This window comes from Solanum verrucosum, unplaced genomic scaffold (genome assembly GCF_900185275.1).
Source record: "Solanum verrucosum unplaced genomic scaffold, falcon-dt-bn FXZP01000093.1, whole genome shotgun sequence".
In the NCBI taxonomy this organism is placed as follows: Eukaryota; Viridiplantae; Streptophyta; class Magnoliopsida; order Solanales; family Solanaceae; genus Solanum; species Solanum verrucosum.
The window spans coordinates 1,860,367-1,881,420 of NW_026020065.1; the positions used below are offsets into that span (position 1 = coordinate 1,860,367).

The 21,054-nt window shown below is 31.0% G+C and overlaps 2 protein-coding genes across 2 annotated transcripts in view; both read right to left on the reverse strand.

Moving 5' to 3' along the window:
- The window catches only part of LOC125823659 (glutamine synthetase, chloroplastic), a 110,294-nt gene extending 102,428 nt beyond the window's left edge, over positions 1-7,866 (reverse strand). The window contains exon 1 of the mRNA XM_049503014.1: positions 7,855-7,866. The gene's annotated coding sequence lies outside the window, so the exon portion shown is untranslated. The remainder of the gene's footprint in view (positions 1-7,854) is intronic.
- LOC125823682 (BI1-like protein) overlaps positions 1-21,054 on the reverse strand; it is a 176,173-nt gene that overhangs the window by 151,162 nt on the left and 3,957 nt on the right. The window lies entirely within an intron of this gene.

A 21,054-nucleotide genomic window follows, 5' to 3' on the forward strand; every position in this document is an offset into this window, starting at 1 on the left:
ATTAGGGAAAAAAAAAGAATTTGTTGTTAATTAATCCCATGTCCTTAAACATTATTATGCTCACTTTTTGAGTTGACGTGCTCCTTCTGAAAATTAATTCTAAATCTTTATACTTGTTCTCACGTTAATCTAATCATTACTTCCCAAACTTTACAATCTAACATACCCTCCGTTCACTTTAAACTTTGCACGCTTTTTAAAAATAATTAATATAAATATTGTGATTTTAATTCTTGGAAAATACATAATTAATGATGAGGTAAAACATGAAAATGTGTATATGTTTTTCTTCTAATAAGCTTAAAGTGATAGATAAAAGTAAAAATATATTTCTGATATAATGGACAAATAACAGTGAAAGGAGTTTTTTTTTGAGTTTTTCATTCGATGTTAAGTATCTACATTTGAGCATGATTTGAAATTTTCGCCAAGAAATCTCACATTAAAAATAAAATATTTTCTAACAAAGGCGACTGAACGGAGAGGATATTAATTAGTGTCGTGCTAATCTAATGACTACTCCTCTCTATAAACTTTATGACTTTATTTGTGGAGATTAGGGGAAGGACCATTAACGCATATTAAGTGGTGAAGAAAATCCATTCAATAACCACCACAAATTATTATTTTTTGATATATCATTTTCATGTATTTCTTTGAATCAATATTTGCATGGAGAAATTAAACATGAAATGAAAATGACATCAACTAATTGTAACAAAATTTTGATTTATTTTCTCTCTAGTGGCTACAATTTGTGTTGTAATTACACTTATTCAATCCATTTTATTTTACTTTATTCCTCACACTTTTCTTAAGAAAATATTTTTTAAATTAGATTTCTTGATTAAGATTTGAAAATTTAAATTTTACTATTTGTATTTTATGTGTAACTAGTAAAATTACTTGCGCTTTACGCAAAAATTTAATGTCACGAAATTTATAAAATAATACTTAAAACTTATCAGGCATTAAAACTAAAACACTATATTATCTTACATACAAGATTACGTAGTAACAAACATTAATAATATAAAGGAAAATGAAAATTATTACATCATATCATTTTTCCGTAATAACATAAGTATAAATTAATGATTGTAAAAATGCATACCATGATCTGTAACATAAGCAATGGTGTCAGTGAATCACTCAACAAGAGCAAAGTACACAAATATTTAATTGTGAAGAAGAAGAAGAAGAAGAAGAAGAAGAGGTTCAGAGTTCGTTATTTTAAAATGAGAGGAAATTCCTCTATTTATAGACAACAAAGGGTAGTGTGAAGTGTGAACAAATGTTTATTGTGCCTTATCAGAAAGGTCCCGAAAATTTCACAACTTTTCATTAAAGTCACAACTTTTCATAAAAGTCGCAACTCTTCATTAAAGTCGCAACTCTTCATTAAAGTCGCAACTTTTCATAAAAGTCACAACTTCTCATAAAAATCACAACTTTTCATAAAAGTCGCAACTCTTCATTAAAGTCGCAATTTTTCATAAAAGTCACAAATTTTCATAAAAGTCACAACTTTTCATGAAAGGGAAAGACTAGTTTTAAAAATAAATAAATTAACAGAGAATTTTGATTTGTGGTGGCGCCACGTAGGCGGACCGAAGGTTCTCTTTTATATATATACTAGGGTACATAGCCGCGCTTCGCGCGAGGGTTAAAAGATATGTGTTAGAATATTTTTTCTTGTAGATTAATTATATCATTATATTATCCGACCGTATCATTATCTCTTTATTTGAAATGATACATGCTCTATTAAAAAAATATTTTATTTCCATTGCACTGAATGGGGAATTGTTAGTATGTTTTGATGGTCCTCCTTGCTTTTTATTAAGATGCCAAAGAGATTGAACTTTTATATTGTAATATCTATCATGAATACTTTTGTGAATGTGTTTGAAATGTTTTTCAATGTAAAATAACAGTAAAAATATAAAGAAATACATCAACAACGTCCTATCATTTGTTATTAGATTGATTTTTAGAAAATATATTCTCTAATAAAAAAATATTTCATCTCCCTATTACATTGAAACCAATTCATGAAAAACGTCATGTCATTCTTCTCTGTGTATATATTTTTTCAATCGCTCTTGCTCCTTTCTGAAGTATGCAATTCGCCATTGCATAATATTTCCATACATCACTTTAACCGCTTTGCTTGATTTTTCAGTTGCATCTGTATTTAACAATAAATGTTTTGTTAATTGTATATAAGTACAACTTAATATAGTTATGAATATTATCATTAATATTTTACCTTGACATTTCTCCGAACTAATTTGTTGGGGATGATCCATGATATTTTTTTTATCCATTGTAATACTTTTGTATAAGTATTTGTGAAAGTCAAACTAAGGATAGAGTGTTGCAACAAAATGTAATTAAATATAATAATATTGAACATTTGAAAAACTAACCTCAATTAACCACTATGAGCAGATGGTGACTATGAAGATAAATGGTGTGTGTTGATGTTTTTAATTTTTTTTGTGGTATTTATACCACTTTTTTTATTTGTTGGCTGTGCTTTCCATTTAATTGTTTAAATGATGAATTAATTATTCGAATTTGTTAAATGTTTGTGTAAAGATAAGTGTCAAGATTTTGATAAATAATTGGAGAAAAGTTGGGGATTTGGTTTGATATTTATTTATTATGAAAGATCTATTATCAATTTATTATGTAAATATAGTAAATGAAAAGGTGTAGAGGATTAGTTTAGGATGGTGTAATTGTATAAAAGGTAATTCAAAAATATGCAAGTTCATTAACGCATAATGTTACATAATTCTGTAATATTGTTGGTATTTTTTCTCTATTTTTCTCTTTTGAAAAATTAGTGTATTTATACAACTTTTTTCCTTACTTGGTTGTGCTCTCCGTTTAATTCATTTAAATAATGAGATTATTTTTGAAACAATTTCATGGAGAATTGCTATTTATAGATTGATTATTCATGAAAAATTAAGTAGAAGAATGTCACGACCCAAAAATGGACGTGATGGCACTCGTCTTAACCCACCAAGACAAGTCAGCCTAAAACTCAACCATTACAATAAAATGCGGAAATTTTTATAATAAACTCAAATATACCCCCAAAATCTGGTTGTCACGTGTACAAGCCTCTAAAGTATTACAATTGAATCAAAAGAAAAATACAAGTCTCATATGACATTGTTTCTAGAGTAGAACAAGATCATAAACAGGAGTAAGAAGGATCGTTGAGAAGACAACCAACTACCTCACAAATCTCCCAGAGGCCTCGATAAAGAAGAGAATAACAAGTACCACAAAAATCCAGGCTCGTAACCTACAAAATTTGTAGAAGCAAGGGGTGAGTACCAAACCACACGGTACTCAACAAGTAAACCTCTAAACACGAGTTAAGGGGATAGAATACAAGTACTCCTTACACCCCAACCGAACCTTCACAACTACAATCTGTATAAAACTAGTCCAACCTAACAGTTCACAATTTACAAAGCACATAGCTCAACACAACACTCTAACAATTTCATATCCTCAACAACAACACTTTAACAATTGTATATCTTCAACAACAATAATAGTTTCATATCCTCAACAACAACACTTTAATAATTGCATATCTTCAACAACAAGCTCAGTATTCATCAGTCACAAGTTCCATAGAAAGGCACTCACAAGATCAGCAACACATAAGATCAAGTTCACCAATAAAAAAGAAGTGCAATGCAATGAAATGCAATGTCAAGTATAGTGATGCATGTCTGACCTAATGATACACACCCGCTGTCTCTCAGTCCGGGACCCATGGGGGACATATCTGTCCATGCATCCATCGCGGCGCGCGATACGACTCTCGATAATAGTAACCATCGCGGCGCGCGATACGTCCCTCGAAATATAGTATCTGTCGCGGCGCGCGACACGTCCCTCGAAATATAGTATCCATCGCGGCGCGCGATACGTCCCTCGAAATAGTACATCCTCTTTATTTTCTTATTCTTTCTCAATGCACATAACACTTGTCACAACCATGTCTCAGAACAATGCAAATGACATGTTCACACAAATAATGAGAAGATGACCATTTTCATAACATTGCACAATTCACAACAAGACAATCAGGATACAACATCAACAATGATTCAACAAGCCTTTCAAACAATTCTCAACACATCACACAAACAATTGATCACATTGCCTTTTATTATCCCTTTTTCATCATTAGAATTAATCAATGTGGCCAAGTCAACCCATCACCAAGCCTCATTACCCTAAACACATATTACAAGGAAATACATGAATTCCATACACTTAACAAGGGTTTAGAAATCCACTTGCCTGAATCAAATAAGAATTTACTCCGGGACTTGAGCCTTCCCCTTTCGTTGAACTTCCAACTCAAAGCAATCTATTCACATTAATAATCACAATAAGGTCTTGAAACTAAAAACACCCACATTACTTTTTGTCTAACCTAGATCCAAAAATTCACTCAAATCTATAATCAAATTCCTAATCTTGATGCTAATAACATGTCAACTCTTTCAATGTTCTCCATATATCATCAACTTAATGATATTCATATAATTTTATACCATTATATTTAATTATTTATCTTAATATAGCAAAGCTTGAATTATAATGTAATAACTATGAAAAGAAAATAAGCAAAAGACCAACTCGTTCCATCGACAACTTAGTAGATGACATGCGGATTGTGGAACCTTAGTCCCAAGCCAATGATTCATTCTATGTTGTCGCAACCCCCTAATCATTACTCACAATGTTCTACCAATATGATATAATTTCCTACAGAATTAGCAGCACCTCAATTTCTTTTCCTCAACAAAAATATGGACTAACAACTAACAAACAAACAAAAAAATAAACTAAGGAATGAGAATTATTAACCAAAAGACAGATAAACAGAGTGCTTTAATGATTAAACCTAAGCAGTAAACAACATTGACTCTTTCTAAAAGTAATAATCACAAAAACTCTTACCTGAAATAGACACCGCAAGGGTTTCGTTTTTTTTTTCTTCTGGGTTTACCAAATTATATCAGAAATTGTTAAACCTCAATTAACTTATTCTAAAATATGGGTCATATATGGTATTAAATAAGTTATGGTCTTAGCCATTAGTCACCAATTAAAATTAATTATTTAAAAATCACCCCCCTAAACAATCGTAATTAACAAATAGCTCAAAAAATTTCCAAACCTAACTCCACCGATTGATCAAAATTGACTCATGCAATTATCAAAAGGGGTAAAATGGTAATTTTTATGATAATTTCCAAAAACAATTTTACGGGTCATTACAAAGAAAGTTGAGAAGACATGATATTTAAGTAGAGAATGCAAATAGATAGATATTTTTTTTGTAACTCATGAAACACACTTTTTCTTTAAAAAGAATAATAATTATCATTTACAAAAGTAAATTTTAATAATTTTTGTAATAACACTCAATCTTAAAGCACTATAATCAATAGACATTTCCAATTATGAAGACGCACGGAAGCACTATACGGAAACTTATATACTCCTAATTCGTAGTAATCTTTCAAACAACAAATGTTAAATATTTAATAGAATTACTATCTATTTTTTTTTTAAAAGAGGGAATAAAAAACTGAAGAACTTCTAACCATAATATTAATAATAATAATAAATTAAAATATGAAGATCACAAAGTTACGTATTAATAGTCAATTTTTCTATGAATAATATCCAAACCTGAAAACACGGTAATTTAACCTTAAGCAACAAAAAAAATATAAAAATAAAATTAACTAATCAAGAATATTTAGCTATGAGTTAAAGAGGAAAGAAGGAACCTACAAAGAGAAGGAAAGAGAAAAAATCAAATCATTTTTTCTAAAAAAAACCTCATAATTCATATAATCAAGATTTAAAAGATAAAAAAACAAATATATAAACAATAGAAAAAAGTGATACTATATTATGCATGTCAAATCATTTTACCTTGTAAAAGCAAACTATGCAAAAATGTTTAATATATTCATTATAGATCTTTCTCCTACAAAATCAAATCAAAGAAGACAAAAAATTAACCAACCAATGAGATAAAAGATGAAGATTACGAAAAATGAAAATAAAATAATCATCATATATGTCTCAAAATAAGTTTTTATAAGTGTGATTTTGATGAGTTATAAAATTGTATATTAAATAATTTGAAGGTTATGAATATGAAAGGTTAGGAGTTATAGATGTTATTAAATTAATTATGTAATTGAAAAGGTAGGAATTAAAGAGATGATTTTATAAAATAAAATAATTTAAAAAAATAGAAAAAATATCAAAAAAATAAAAATAAATTCTTGACCATTGAAAAATGCCACATCACTTTTTTTGTTTATCTAGCTTTATATATATATATATATATATATATATATATATATATATATATATATATATATATGATTATTAAAAGATAACGATAGTATTGAAAAAATGATAATTTTTTCTGTTAAAGTAAACAAGAAAAAAAACCCAAATTATTTTAGTATAAAAATACAAAAATAAATATTCCAACATCAACGATTTTTTTTTTTTGAAAAATACATAAATTGACCGTAAAACTCAAAATAATTACATGTTCATAACCCAATCCAAAGTAATTCAAGAAATACCATTCTCTCAAAAGAAAGTTACAGCCTATACCCTTATTCATTAAAGCTGATTATTTTCGTTTAACTGATACTAAATCAGTATATATATATATATATATATATATATTGTATTGTATTGATATCATTAAAATTTCTTATTCAGACATTACTCATTAGTCAATGATAGTACAAGAGTATAATTAATTTCAAATCCAAAATTAAAGAAGAACACAATCAATGAAAACGAATCTATGAGGTACTAGCTAGCACAATTTCACTTTGAAGATTTGAAAATGAGAATGAAAAATTTATAGTAAATAGAAATAACATATGCAATATGTAACGAGTAATTACTCAGTTAAATTGTATTTTAGTCATTTTATCTTGCATTGAATAATTCTTTAAGGATATATTGGTCCTTTTATCTTGATAGATTGTTCAATGAATAGTTCAAAAGTATATTAGTCCTTTTATCAAAATGTATTAGTTATTTTATGCAGTGAATTTGATATGCATCTTTTAAATTTTATCAAAATGTAATGAGAAAATTATATTCTATCACTATTCTTTTTTAGTTTATAAAAATCTCTCAAAGTTAGTGTCATTCGGATACATAGCAATCTAGCCGGATACATTACATTTGACACATTAAAAAAATTCAGTTACAATTTAAAAGGAAAAGGAATGTAAAACTGAATGTGATTTGTCCAAATAACGTAAATCAAGTTGATGTCAATCTCTACTAAATCGTAACATCTTCAAACAATTTTAGATTCAAATTTTATTTTTTCAAATCTCTTCCAAATCGTAAAAATTCAAAAAAATTGTCGATTGACTATATATTACTATTTATGTATCATGATAATAAAATTGTGCATTACATTATTATGTATGTATCTTATTCTAATTGAAAAAATATTATAGTTTATAAAAGATATATTATACATGTAATTGTTCTCAATAGCATTTTTCTGTGATTGCTATATATATTGTGGTTAGTTAATATATATCTTATACATACAATAAAGTTTGAAATTTGTTGAATTTGATATACATGCATTAAACAATTTGTGCAACTATGTCTTAAAATGTTACTCGGAGAACTGCAGATACATAACAACATCTAATACATAGTCAATTCGACAATTTGACATAGTGATGTCTCATTTACAAAAAAAACTATGAATATGATACACACTGATTTAGTTGTAAAATAATGTTGCAGACACATAACAACATGTGATACATAATTGTGTTATATACATAACAAAGTTATGTATCATATACATAACTATGAATATGAAACAAATTGATATTGTTATAAAATATTAATGTTTAGGTATCAAAAATAATATTTGATAATGCCTACAGAAACATAGCCGGCAAGTTGAATAAGTATGAGTGTATGTATTTGATAGTAACAAATAACAAAATTTATAATAATTATGTACCAAATACATAACTATGAACACGATACATATTAATTTATGTTTCAATAAATTAGGGTTATGTATCAAAACTAATATTTGAACACAATACATTGTACATAATAAAATTATAATGTATCATAAAGTTGAAACAAATGTATTATACATAAATTTATGAATCAATATCAACTAGATACATTAAAAATCTAAATCATGGATAGATAAGGGTGTTTAGCAACTTGTTCTACTTTCCCCTTTTTTGTATAAAAAAAAATGAACAACGAAAAATTGGGGGGAAAATGTAGCGTAGAGCAAGATATTACAGATCCAACCTTTCTACCCCTTTTTTTTAAGGTGGGAGGGGGGGGGGGGGGGAGGGTTTCCCACATTCACTTTAGAAGACAAAGGTACATCCTTGTTTACTTTGCCTTCTCAACATTCTGATTCGTCATTGATAATGAATCATGTAATCGTTTGGATTTGTTTTCAGCCCAGCCATCGTCATCATAATCATAAACACGATCAATATTAGGTGAGGTTAATTGGGTAATCCCAATACTTAAAGAAGGAGCATCATCCATATGTATCAGGACTTTGAAGATGAAAAAAAAATTAGAACAAAAATGATGAACTGTAAGTTGGAGAAGAAGAAAAATTACATATTGAGGAAGTTGAAATCGATTGACTGGAGAGAGTATAAATTTGAAATTCAAAATTGTAATGAAGGAAATAACTACTGAGATTAAGGGAGTGAAAATAGAAAGAGATTGAAGGCATGAAAATAGGAAGAGAGAAACGTGTGTGATTTGAGAAGTTATTTATCCGGATGAGTGGGGTTTTGAAGGAAAAAGAGAAATTTTTGTAATATTTTAAAATGGTAGGGAATAATAGAAAATATGGTAAATAAGGATGTGTAGATAAGTAATTTATCAAGAGTACTGTCTTAATACATCATAATAAAAAAATTTAAAAATAAAAAGTTTGGCCCAAAAGAACATTTTCTTATCGAACATGTAACATCCCGCCTTAGAAAGAGCTAAATTTAGAATGCGCTTCAATGGAAATAGCTAAATTGAGAATTTTGCAAGTTATGCTTAAGTTGTGAATTTTGGGTCAACTTCAAACAACCATAACTTTCCGTACATGATGATTTAGGTGGCCCATAAGATATCAAATGAAAGGGCTTGGAATATTCTTTCCAACGCCACTGAGTTTTCTAAATTTCAAGTTTGGATGAGGAAGATATGCCCGTTTGAAGTTAGCAAGTCAGTTAAGAAAAATTACCCAAAAATGTGAGGGGTATTTTGGTCTTTTCCTTATCCTATCAGCTTAAAACAAATTTAGTAATATTTTTGTGGTCAAATCTGATTTGGGTCAGTTTTCATAATCCCAAATACACTTAGGGTTTTGAGAAGAGTTCAAGAAGAGGAAAAGAGGAGAAAAGAGGAAAGGTTCAAGGCGTTCGTCAAGATTCATGAGATTTGTCCAGGGATTTCGCCAAATCGAGGTATGTAAGTTTTCATAGTGTTGGGTTCATTCACCCACGCGCCAATCATGATTTACATATTCAAATTCATTTATAGAGATTGACATATTTAAGTTCTTGATGAGTATTCTTGAAAAATTGCTTTCATTCTTGAATTATGATGGGTTTGATGAGTTCGTGAGATAATTGTATTGAGCTTGAGAGTTATTTTTGAGTAGATTATGTTGTACTTGTATTGGGCAATTGAATCTAAAGAAAATTCGAGAAAAGAAATCGATTCTAGCCGAATTAGGGTAAGAAAACGAGAACAAGAATTCGTCGGAAAGTTTTAGGGGAAATGTGGGGCAACGCTCCCCAGTAGTGCGCCATATTAGTGTCTCTGAAGTTCAGGGGCTAGCGACTCGCGCCGCAGTGCGCTAGGGTCGCTTGCCCCCACCATTTTTCCGATGTTTGCTCCGTCTAAGTATTTTTAAAGTGTACATTTATTCCCTATTGATTCTAAACTACATCTAAACATCGAGAAATCATTCATAACGTGAATCATAACCCTTGAATTCATAATTCAAATTCAAGGTAGAGTTAATAGTCATGCCTTGATAGTTCTTTCGAGTCATTTTGAGAAGTCTTTTACAATATTTTAAAACTTGTTTTAAGAATTGAGTACTTGAGTTTGAGGATGAGGAGAGTAGAGTTCATTTTTTTCAAAATTATATATGGAAACTAAGTATTCCCAAGAGTAAATGTTTTTACATTTAAGAAGAGAGGAAACACCTATTTCCAAAATGAGTTCATGAGAAGTTTTTGAGTATAGTCTCTTTTAAGAGAAATCTTTTGAGTAATAATATCAAAGTTGAGGATGAGGAAATGTTTTTTTAAAACATATGAGCTAAGTTATATTTTGGGAGTAGTAATGATCACCGATATGGGGGAGAGTTAAGACAACTCACAACCCTCATAAACCATGTAGCCAATATGGGTAGAGAGGGCCATACTTTTTAGATGATTCCTTATTGCTTTTAAGCATACCTTAGTGGATCCACTTAGTTGAGGATTTCTATACCCCGTCAAGGTATATGATAGTTCTGGCAGCGTGGACAAGACGTTCTATCATCACATAGTTCATAGTGATGGTTATCGGTTAGAAAATCTCCCAAATAGAGTTATTTTGTATTTTTATATACAAAATGAGTTATTATTGTTATCTATTGTTTTAAATGCTTTATATAAACTGCATCTTTATTATTGTGTTTTTTATACTGCATTGAGTTGAGGTTGAGTTGAGCAACGTCAGGGTGAGTTTCATTCTTTCCAAGTTCAAGCTTTATGTTATGTTCAGTTTTTCCCTTACATGCTCGTACATTCAATGTAATGATGTTATTTGGCCTGCATCATTGCATATACATGAGATCATGGTCATCAATAGGCGATTCATTGATACTAGTTGCAGTTCTAGAGTTGTTTGATGAGCCTCCTTGCTTCCGGAGGATCCCTCATTTATGTCTTATCATTTCAGTTTTGTTAGTATGATCGGGGGTCTTGTCCTGACATCCCTCATAGTATTAGAGGATTCATAAATAGATAGACATCAATAGTTCATGAGTCTTTTTTTTCATTTTCATTTGTTAATGTTTAAAGACTTGAGTTGCCTCTTTGGCTAGTTGAATGTTTTATTTCTAAAATATTCTGAGTATTTCTTTGAGACATTGAGTAAGTTGTGTTCTTGATTTCATCTTATTTATGAGTAAGTCTTCCGTTAAGAGTTAAGCTAGGCCAAGGGTTCGCTTATGGCCAACAATGGTTCTCGAGCGCCAGTCGCGTCCAGGGTGTAGGCTCAGGGCATGACAAAACATTTGACCCATTTTTCTAAACCTATATTCATCTTAATAGGGGGGAAATTAGAGATGTCAAAATAAGCTTGGCCCGTTAAGTCAATCCAACCAACCCTTGAATTAAGTGGGGTTGGGCCTAATTTATTTTGGCCCATTTAGGAACTAGACTTTTTAGCCCAGCCTCATTTGGTCTGCTAGCCTCGTAGGCCCAACCCATGAGCCTTAGAGGCCAGCCCGTGGACTATGAATGTTAAAAATATATATTATATATATTTTAGTAGTGTTTATTTATAAATATTTTGTCAATAAATATTGAAAAATATAAAATCAAGTGTAATTCCTTTGTAGATCTTTTACATTTTAGGGCCATTAGCCCACTAAAAACAAGTTTACTTTTATTTTTATGCCTAATTTCCCATTCCCCCTTTGTTGTCTTGTTTATGAAAAAAGTGATCATGTAATATTTTTTGCTCGAATAAATCTTACGATGTTGTATCTTGGCTATTATGTATTTTTTGTAAGTATTCATTGAAGTGTGTAATTAATAAATGAATTTTTGTATGTATTGATGTCGTGTTCATCAGACATCAATCTTCGATACTCTTAAATAATCTTTCTAAGACACCAATGTTGTTCATTTTTTTGTTGAAGAGCCGACCCGTCCCAACTCGTGGCCTGCTTAGGGCTGAGTTGGGCTGCTATTTTATAGACCTTTTAACTAAAAGGGCCAGCCCGTCCTAACCCATTTAACTCTCTAGCCCGTTAGGGTTATGTTGAGTTGGATTGGGCCAACCCATTTTGACAGCTCTAATGAAAATACATTTATATTTTCTTGCTTAGGAGACATTCAGCCTCTTCTCTAATTTCCTAGGGTTTGTGTACTCCTATCTTTCTAGCTCTCATGTAGGTGTCATGGTACCTTGATGTTGTCTTTTTGCTGCCTTCCATTGTAGGTACATCATTCTCTTCTTGTTTTGAAATTTATTTTCCTAAATGATTCTTTCTTGATTAGTACTTAGCAATGCTTGTCCTGATTTGTTTAAGCTTGATTGTTCAGGTGCGAAATTGGATGTGAGAATGTCGAGCTAGCTATTTTTTCAGGTAAGGCGATTCTTCCTCCTCTGTTGAGTCAACATCGATTTCTTCTCAAGTGAACTTATGTGCTCGATAGAGTATCTTGAACCACATCCTTGTAAAAATTTCATCTCTGTTTAGATTGATTTCGTGTTGAATCCAATGTTTAGTACATGTGACTTATCCAAATTAATTAGAGATCTGCTTTTTTAGAAAGCTCAGAGTTCTACTTGGATTGTAATTTAACTAATTTCTCTGAAGTCAGATATGTCAAGTAGTTTATCATTGTATTTCCTTCCCTTATGTGTGCTTGATTTGAGATCTTCTGTTTCTCGTGAAATTTTTAATATTCTCTATTATGTTGTTGATTTTCCATGACATCTTTTAGGTGTCATCCAATATTTTTTTCATTAGTTGTGAATTTTTTTCTATTATGCAATTCTTAAAGCCTCCTGCTACACAAAATGATATAGTTTCAATAATAGTTGGTGTCTTTGTCTCCGTGTATGTGATATTTGAATTTACATTTGACTGTATAAAAATTAGGTCTCTAATGTAGCTTTGAACACAAAAATCATAAGAACACTTCTTAGAATTTCCCTTACTTGCACTATCTAATTATATTTGATTGTACATATATGTGTTTGTGTGTGTCTGTAGGGGTAGGGGTCCAATTCAATATGATATATTGTATTCTTTTCTTCTGTTGATCTAAGTAATCAATATGGATGGTCATGAATTTGTAGGCCCCTTGTTTTCAGATATATATAACTAGATATCAAATAGAAGTGTTCATTTAATGAACCAAACTTTCAAAATTTAGTTGTACATTCCCAAACTCATTCTATGGAGTTAAAGACAGTTTCATCATCATTTACCACCATCATGGACATCATGATTTTATTCCTGCTCAGAGTCGCTAGAGGCGTTTCCCCATGCTGCAAAGGCTTTCTTCACGACTTGATCAACGTTGGACTCCCTTTTAGCATGGTCAAGGACCTGGCCCCTTCGGCGTGGTTTGAAGTCCTGAACTTCATGCTTTTGGCTTTGACAGTCTCTCATGAAGTGGCCAGACTTTCCACATTTGTGACAGAGATCGTTAGCATTAACCGTTCTATTGGTGGTTCATTTCTTCTTGAATCCTCCATGATTTTTGACTATCTTCTGAAATCTCCTAGTCAAATAGGCCATCTCGTCCTCATCTTCAGATCTATCGCTTTGAACCATTTTTAGTGCAACAAATTTCTCCTTTTTCCCTTCATTCACAGATGAGCCTTGCTGCATGTTTAGCTCATACGTTTGCAAGTTCCCTATCAGCTCATCCATGGTAACAACTTTTAAGTCCCTGGCCTCAGTAATGACATTTACTTTGCTCTTCCATGACTTAGAAAGAACTCAGAGAATTTTTCGAACTTGCTTGCTTGGGTATTCGCTCACCAAGACATCTTAGTTCGTTTGTGATGGAAGTAAACCTTGTATGCATCTCATGAATGGTTTCACCTTCCTTTATGCTAAAATTCTCGTATTGAGTACTAGTCAATATGTCCACTTTGGACTCTTTGACTTGAGTGGTTCCTTTGTGAGTTGTTTTTAGTCTTAGTTCTCTTTTATAGTCTCACAGGCAGAGATCCTGTTGTACTTATCTGGACCAATTCCACAAATCAGTAGCTTCTTGGCTTTGTAGTTCTTCTCTATTTTCTTCTTGTCACTCTCATCATATTCTCTTTTGGTCTTTAGAATCACCTTCGTAAGTTCTCCTTCTTTTACATCTTTGGTGGGAACGTAAGGTCCATCTAGTATCATATCCCATAGCTCAGTGTCTTTTGCATTAATATAATCATGCATCTGTGTCTTCCACCATCCATAGAATTGTCCGTTAGATCGAGTGGACGAGTGGTAGACTGACCTTCTTCTAGGCTCGGTGGAGCAACTATTCCTTCAAGATCTTTCTTCTCTTGGTGTTAACCAGATAGAAAAGTCAGTGCTCTGATACCAATTGATGGAATGTATGCGTCCACTAACTAGACATGACCAGGTCCTTTAGACAGTTAAGATGCACAAATAAATACTAAAAGTAAAGAGAACACACGATACTTTATGTGGAAACCTCTTTGCTCAAGGGAGTAAAATCACGACCTGTCTCACAGGATTTTTTAAACTGTTTTCACTAATCTTCTCAAGCAAAAGCGGAACACAGTTTACAACCACAAGATTAACAACCTAATCTCAAACTAAGTAATATTCCTATTACTTAAACGAGCCAAATTAATGCTCTCATTGCCAACTATACTAACCCTCACTGATTAATATAGACTTTTAACCGTATGACACAAAGTTACACCTAACTATGTTCTTACAAGATTCAAACAAGGTTTTGAAACGTTTCTAACAAGAGTGAAACGAATCCTACAAGATAAGCACAAATACGCACACAAAGCATCAACAGGTTCAGAAAACAATTCTTCCTTTGATCAGGTCCCTTGTTGTTTTGTATGAAGCTTGATTTTTCTCTCTTTGAATGAATGAATGTTTTGTTGTTTGTCATGTTGATTATATCAATAAAAAAGAGTTATTGATCGTTGGACAAACAATCTCGTCCGTTCTGATTGGTTTAGTACGCTGACGAATTCACTAACCACTGACAGGACAACTTTAATTTCCACTTGTATAGCACATTGTCCTGGATGAGAACACTCTGCATAGGACTGGGTCCCTGCACCTGTGAGGATCATCAAAACTGAAAGCTTATCAGAAAGATTACTGCTAGGCGGTTGAAATAAAATTTGATCGTTCTGCACTTTACACGGCCACATAAAATATAAGATTAAACAATTTCAAAATAGCATACAAGATTAGACAATACCAAAATAGCCTAATCAATTAGACAACGTACACTATAGGAGAAAGGTACAAACACCCTAAAAAGTTATAAATTCCAAAATCAAAATTAGAAAAAAAAAACGCAATCAATATGAGCGAATATAGCGGAGATTACAATTTTAAGTGGTTTTGTATGTTAGTCAAATTTTCAATTTTGTCCCAAATTTAACTTTCAAACACAAATCCCACTTGTATACCCTTTTATATTATCAACATTTATTGTGTATCATGAGCTTCATTTTTTTTTTATCTCGATTGTTATTTATTTTTGGGTTCTTGAGAGGGAAATTAATACAATTTTTTTTAGGTTTTGAGACTGAGAGTGAATGGTTCTATGAAATGACTGATTCTTGCCAAAAAGAAATTAAGGATGGGCTAAAGCACTGTGGAATTAGACTTCTAAAGCTTCATCCTTCCATTGGAGAGCTCATCAGTCTTCTTGAGGTAAAGATTCAATTTTTATATTTCTCATGCTCTCTATATACAAATGGATGAATAAATCATAGAAAATATAAAATAGATAGTAATTCATACCTTCAATATAGGAAGGTACATTACATCAATGAAAATAAAAAAATCTCAAAAAGTTGAAATTCGAGATTAAATTGAAGATTTTTTTAAAAATTGGTTAAGGCATAAATGACTAGACGGGGGGAGGGGGGTTAAATATATTTGGGCTCATTTTGACACCCCCTACTTTATGTATTAGTAGTACCTCGTTTGGTGTACTTTTTCAACATTAGTTATACACTCTATTATATATTAAAGAGTATATTACTAATAAATGGATATACATAGTATTATAAATAATGTTCGGGGATTTAATGCATGCATTAGCATGGTTAAAGATTCAATTGTTCTTCAAAACTTATTTTTACATCTATTTCACCATATTTGTGGAGGGATTTTTAAATTTATTTAAAAAAATTATGCAATGTATACTATATTCATACACAAATCAAATAGTGCATACGAAATAATCTTTGCATAGTTAATGCAAACAAAACTAATACAAACATTACTAATCATGAGACTATTACTAATACACTTTATTTAACATTATTCTCATACACCCTGCCAAACGACCTCAAAGTGACAAATGTAGTTTTAGTGTAATGTTTTTGGAATTAAAATGAAAAGGACAATTCTTCAACAAAAGCCTGCTGCCCCAATTTTAGTTACACCTTTTCTCTCAAAAGCTTAAACAACTGATTTTGCATCTTCAAATCTCAGGATTTTGTATGTTTGTGTAAAGATACCACGTGATGTTAAAAATTTCTACTTCAAATTTTTTTAAATATTTTTAAAAGACTAATTATTTAGTATAGAAAGAACAATATCCTGAATAAAGTGAAACAATTTGGTCGACCCAAGCTAATACATGATTGAGATGAAAACAATTATTTAATAATGTGATGGGACGCTATAAAATGTTGGTTGCTTTTGTGTCAAGAGTGAACATCATGTGTTGAATCTTGTCTGGTAAAAAGTTCTGATCAAGTGAAAGAAGTATGAATCTTGATGATTCTTCTTAAATACCTACCTCAATATGCAATGAAATCTTGATGATTGTAATTTTTTAGTATAATCTTTTTTTTCTAAATAAAATGTAGCTTGAATATCATGTTTTTTTTTTTAATTACTCACTAATTTTCAAAATATGTCATTGAGTTGCTTAAAGTGTTCCTTATAAGTGATTATTGGATTTTTTTTTTAATTAATGAAATGTGATTGATGTTGTTTATCTTGTAAAAGTTGATCCATTTTTTGGGTTGTTATTTGTGAGACATTATCAGAGGATATGGTGATTTTTATATAATAATGACGTGACACTTCTTGAAAAAAAATTATAGTATCACTGTCAGATTGAAGTACAAGCTTTAAAATAGTGACTGTCATGAAATTATCGACATAGAGCTAAGAACAAATATAGCAGAACAAATAAGGATGCTCACCTGAGAGTGTTGGTTCTAAAAGATGATGTTATGCAATCTCGAGATAAGGGGAAATAATAATAATTTTTTTTTACTTTCATTTTGTGCTTATGAATTTTATAAGAGATTTAAATTGCTATTAGTAGCGATTAAAATCTCTCAAGCAAACTTGTCAAGACATAGCGAGGAAGAAAGATTGTCATGTCAAAGGATGATGATGTACTAATATAACATATTTTGAAAACTTCAAAATACGTTATATTAGTACCTCATCCTTTGACATGACAATCTTTCTTTGCCGCTTTGTCTTGACAAATTTGCTGGATAGAGTAGTTTAATGTTAGGTAAAATTAACAAATACAAAAAGAGAAGTAAAAAAGAAAAGTGATTACCATTTCTCTCATCTTGAGATTGCAGATATTATCTTTTCGAACCAACACTCCTAGCTCACCTAGGAGTGTTCTAGGTGAGTATCCTTATTTGCTTTGCTATATTTCTTCATAGTCCTATGTCGACAATCCCATGACTAGCTCCCATCTCTAAATCTAATATTCTTTAGTTGTTTGATATGATTGTGATGGTATAATTTTTTTTTTCTAGAGTTGTTATGCTATTATTATTTAAAGTCGTCTCAACTGTCAGCAATGTCGCACATATAATACTAGCATATGGACCAATTTTTACAAAATACACAACATCAGTCACATCTTCATTAAAAAAAAGCAATTCAATTAATACCATATTTGATAATTAGTGAGTACTAAAAAACACATGACACTCAAGCTACACTATTTAGCAAAAATGATCATATTAAAAACATTTCATTCAATACCTTAAGACAAAGCAAATAACAATAGAGATAGTTATGAGTAGGACTTACCATTTGTTCCCTTGGGCATTTCATTGCATATTGAGGCAATTATTTCAGCATAATCATCAAGATTCATACTTCTTGACTTGAGGGCTTCTACGAGACACGATTCAACACTTGTTGTGCACTATTGACATCGAATAATTAAATTAACACTTCAACGTTGCATCATAATGTTAACTAATTGCCTTCATCTCAATCTCTTCTTAGCTAGGATAGAATATACAATTTTGTATCTATTAGTTCCACTCTTTTTTTCAGGTTATTGTCTTTCTAATGCTAAATAATTAATTTATGACATGCTAGAAGATGTTACGTCAATGCTTGTAAATGTTTAAATACTTATCGATAAGAAGTTATATAAAATTGGATAATAGAAGAAATCTAAAATTTGCACCGATAAATTGAGATAAAAATTCTGTTTTAGATTGACCTCTATGGTTCATATACAAATAATGTTCCCTATAAGAGTAAGCATAAAACTCAATAGCATGATAAAAATAAGTCAAAAATTGGCGCTGTAGCCACCATTCTTCACCTAGACATTGTTGATCAAATATCTTTATTATCTTAAAAAAAATATAAGAATAATCTTTGAAATTCTTTATATCATCATTAAAGATTGTCAAAAGAATTAATTGTATATTATTGCCCCATATTATATTGTCCTTAATGACACTCTATCAAGGATTTTTTTGTGTGTTAGCTTAGGAAGTGGAAAATAAAAACAAGGATTTTTTTTTATTTGTTGGGTTTTCTTTAAGTAAAATATCTCCTTTGTTAGTTTTTGGCTCCTAGTTTTAATACTAGAAACCTGGGGATACATTTTAGTCAGTGAAATATCCCAGTGCCATAGACATGCTTCAAGCTACGAGATTTTCAATGTTTTTCAACAGACATAGTCATAGATTAGCTAATGCCACTTGCTAAAACTTTAAATTCATTATCTTTGTTTTTACATGCTTATATTGAAAAATCTTTGTAATTTTGTTAACTTATTGGAAGGGTGTTTGAAGAGTTATCTCATTCATGCCACTATTAACATAATGTTGTAATTAATATCCTTGAAACTATGGCATATGTCAAAGCTAGTGTGATGTTGGTAGACCTTGAATGTGAAGTGTTAGTTTAGAGATGTTCCAAATATTTTTCAGAATTATCTGGTAACTTCGCAAACATTTTTCTTTCGATAGCAAGTGTTTTGAGTTTTTTTCTCTTTTCTGACTGTTACATAGAGTGTAATTTTATTATTTCAAGAATAAATCACACTCTAGGTAACAATCAAGAAATAAGGGAAAAACAAGAAACACTTGCTACCATGGAGTAAAATTAATTTTTGCGAAGTTACCTGATGTTCCTGAAAAATATTTGAAATGTTTTTATTACTTATTAATGCATGCATCACATTCAAGGTCCAGCAATATCACACAAGATTTGATATTTGCTCTTGTTTGAAGAATATTCACAATGCAACTTTATGATAATAGCGGCGTGAATGAGATAATCTTCACAATAAGTTGAAAATTTTCTTGAGATTTTATGATACAAGTGTGTGAAAATGAAAGGAAATCATGATATTAAGTTTTGTTAGGTTTTGCCTAGATTTCCTTTCTTATTTGAGTTTTATTTTTCTCTTGAAGGAAAGGCAATGTATTATCATAAATGTTTTAACCTTTTCTAAAAGAAAAATATTTTTCATACATATTTGGTTATTCTTTTCTTAGAGGAGAAGTTTGGAACTCTATAAATTAAAGATCTCTCTTCTCATACTAAGAACATAAGAACATTCACAATGTAGTCGTTTAGAAAGTTTGGTTTAAGGGGAGATTATTTTTTTTTGATAAGTAAACATTTTATTTACCAAGTAAAGGCTACAAAACAAAAAAATTAGCCGGTATGGATATAAGCTCCATCATTGCTAAACCAAAGTCTCATATTTGCTAGCTATTTCTATGGATAAGTATTTAAATTGTGTAATCTAGAAGCTATTCTAGAATATCTTATGCCTCTCCCATGAATTTCCTGGATTATATGTCTGATCATGGAGCCTGCTAACTGCTGCTTTTGTTGAAATATCCTGGCATTGCACTCTAACCATATATGATATACTGTGTTTGCCATTGTTGTTGGAATGTACGCGTTCACCAGTGATCACAGGATCAGGTCCCCGATAGAATGAAAGTGTAGAAAATAAATAGCACAACGTAAAAGGCACAAGAGTTTTACGTGGAAACCTCCTTGCTCAAGGGAGTAAAACCACGACCTGTCGCATAGGACTCTCAAAATGTTTTCACTAATCTTCTCAAGCAAAAGCGAAACACAATTTGCACCACAACAATGAGATTAACCTCCTAATCTCACACTAAGTAATACAACTATTACTAAAACGAGCCTAAGCAATGCATGCATTGCCCACTACACTAATCCTCAACGATTAATATAAACTTTTATAATAAGACACAAAGTTACCCCTAACTATGTTCTTACAAAGATTCACACAAGTTTTGAAACGTTTCTAACACAAGTGAAACGAATCCTACAAGTTAAGCACAAATACAAACAATCAAGAACAACAACAGGTATGGAAAGCACTCTTTCAGTTGATCAGGTCTTTGCTGTATGTGTTCTTGTGCTTGAGTTCTTCCTTGAAGATGGCCTTCTCTTTTTAAGCTTATAAGTTTTTGTTTGCCAAATCTTGAGTTTGTGTTTTGTGGAAAAGACTATATCAAAAAGACAAACTCCTTGGGACCGCCCATTGGCTGAGAGCCTGCTTCTTTGGAAAGACGTGCACCTACCAAATCAAAGGTGACCGATTTTCTGACAGCTGTCTTGCTGTCCTTTCACATACGCAGTCTTGTAGGGACCAGGTCCCTTGCAAACTTTTTTCAGTGAGTTCTTGAGAAGACTTG